Source organism: Ctenocephalides felis, unplaced genomic scaffold, assembly GCF_003426905.1.
Source record: "Ctenocephalides felis isolate EL2017-DRISC unplaced genomic scaffold, ASM342690v1 CF-g0.4_SCAFFOLD_01170, whole genome shotgun sequence".
NCBI classification, from domain to species: domain Eukaryota; kingdom Metazoa; phylum Arthropoda; class Insecta; order Siphonaptera; family Pulicidae; genus Ctenocephalides; species Ctenocephalides felis.
Genome location: NW_020537324.1, coordinates 82,802,098 through 82,804,990, shown reverse-complemented (window position 1 = coordinate 82,804,990; position 2,893 = coordinate 82,802,098).

The following is a 2,893-nucleotide window of genomic DNA, read 5'->3' as shown; positions in this document are numbered from 1 at the left end:
TCGATTTTATATTTTTTTTAAATGAAAATTTTTGCAGATTTATAATTTGTAATAAATTATAATCTATATTTACCTGCTGTACTTTTTAAACAGTTTTTTACTTTTAAAAATTTCTGAAACATGTCTTAAGTCGTATGAAATTGTAACATTGTAAATTAATTATAATTGTTTGTAAAAAGAGTTCTCAATCGTTTATATTTTTTTGAATTTAGAACATGTACGTTTTGACTATTTGTAATCAAATTATAACCTTTTGTTTTAACTCTATAAAATTACCACTGTAAATATAAAATTATCTTGGTTACGCTAAGAGTGCATTTATTTTATTAACCATCAAATTACTTCTTAATTTTATTATATAAAAAATCTTAAACTATTCTTGATTTAAATAAATACTATGATAATTACAATAAATGAATATAACTCGGTACACTATTAAATCAAAATATTAAAATTTAATATTAAATCTTATTTTGACACCAAATATTGCGTTCTTTTAGCTATTTATGTTTTATAACTTAAAATCAATCGTTTAAAATGAATGATGTCTTTAAGACAATTGCTTAAAATTAAATTATTAATATTTTCCTGTATAAATAATAAGTGAAGTAATATAGAAAACGACATTATAAAACTATTTCAATAAATTTAAAAATATAGGATTGAAAATGCTTTTTGCAAAATAGTGGTTCACTGATTTTGTTCAGTCTATAAATTTTAAATATTATTTCTGTATTTTTCACTAATTTAGGAATTTTTACGAGTTTTGGAACGTTTATTTTAAGGTGTTCTAAAAAATATTTAAATTAATTTTAATTAATTATTCGGTTCAGCTTTTTGTTACAATAATTTGTAACATAGTAATGAATTAAATACAAAATTAAACCACGAACTTTTTTTAATTTACCCATTAAATAAACTCAAATGTTTATTAATTATAAGTAATTGCTGCAATGGATTTATCAATTTGCATTAATTACTGTTTTTTAATTAAAATAAAAATATACTTTATTCAGTGTCGTCAATTGAAATTAAAATGTGTAAATAAAAACTGTTGTAAATACATTTATTGTCAAATGAAAAAAATTGTTTTTCAAATTATGGAATAAACATAAATTTTTATTTTTGAGTAAACCTTTCTTCAACAATGCTTCTATTGAAAAATGACATTATATATAATAAATGAAAATTTATTTAATCAAATATATTTTTAATTTTAATACAAAATTTTAAGTGCATGTTGCATAAAAAAAGTTATCCGTATTTTTAAATCAGATATAATAAAATTAATTTACATGTATATATAGAAGGGGTACTAAATTACATCATAAAATTGTAATTTCAAATTCCGTGGAATAAAACAGAATAAATTTGAAACTCACGTAAATAAAATTTAAATTATTTTATGGATCCGAAAACTCAAGGTTTTGAATTAAAACTTTTTTTAGAACAATGTGAAAGAATTCTTTGTTTTATATAGTATCATTATAAAACTAAATATACTTTTTGTAATAAATTAAATATAAATTTGGTTATTTTATGTGATTTATCTACGTTTTTAGTAAAATTTACTACTTGCTTGTGATCATAAAAAATTTAATTGAATTTAAATTAAATTTTAAAATATTAATTTTGCTCGGTTTGCATGAAAAATCTCACTTATTTTTTATTAGTTAAAGAATTAGGTAAATAGTTTGCTTATATTTTATTAATTTTATAGCAAAATTTGTTAAATCAACGTAGGATTAAAATTTATATATTATAAAATATTTAAAAAAAAAGTTATTAAAGATATTGTGAAAATCAATTTAGTCCTAAAATATTGCAAATGAAATTTTTAACCTTATGTAGGTGGTTCGTAGGTGGTTCGCGGAATTTAATGAAAAAAATTTATTTATGCATATATATAACAATTTGCTTTAATATTTTCTTTCCTATTAATAATGTAATATATTTCTATAAATATTACAATGGAAATAACTTATGGGTTATTAAAAATTAAAAATTAAAAACTATTGAATACCACTTATATAAAAAAATCAGTCTTGAAAATTTGTATCGCGTTTTATGAGTGAAATATATTTTTTACATATGAACCAAAATTCGGGAATCTTTTATGGAAATATATATTCCATAAATTATAATGTATGGAACTACTTATACTAATTTTAATTTTTAAGTTGAATAAGAAACTTAAGCAATTGCGTATATTTAGTCATTTTAAATTACCTAAATGGATTCTAAAATATTTTTATTATTGTCAAAATAAATTGTTTTTATTTAATTCGATGTGCATGTATATATTATTATTATTATTATTTTGAAAATTAAATTTCTTATATTTCATTAATATAAGTAAAAATAGTATCTAAAATAAAATAGAAATAGAATTAGTATATAATATAAATTTATGTCATATGAAATTATTTATTTATATTTTATAAGAAAATAAATATTAACGTCACTTTCTTTCATGAGTAATATAATAAAATAAATAAAAAAATAATATCTACAATTAATAACAAATTAAACTAAAACAGATAAAAAAGTGATTTCAATAGTTTTAAATGAGCACAAATAAAAATAATTAATAAATTAATAAGAAATGACTAAAAATTTATCAAATTAATAATTAATACTAAAAAATTATGTTGTATAAATAACAACAGTTAAAAAATTAAAAGCAAAAAAAACATTAATAATAATATTTGTGTTTTTAAATGAATTGTGTTAAATTAATGAAGCTACTTTGTTTTTAATAATACAATAATGAAATTATGTATTATTTTAGATGAACAGATATATTATTTATGGTAAATACTAACATATTTTTCTATTTTTCAGGGTGAAAAATTGGGCGCTAAAATTTGGCGTCGATTTGTGGGAATTTGGA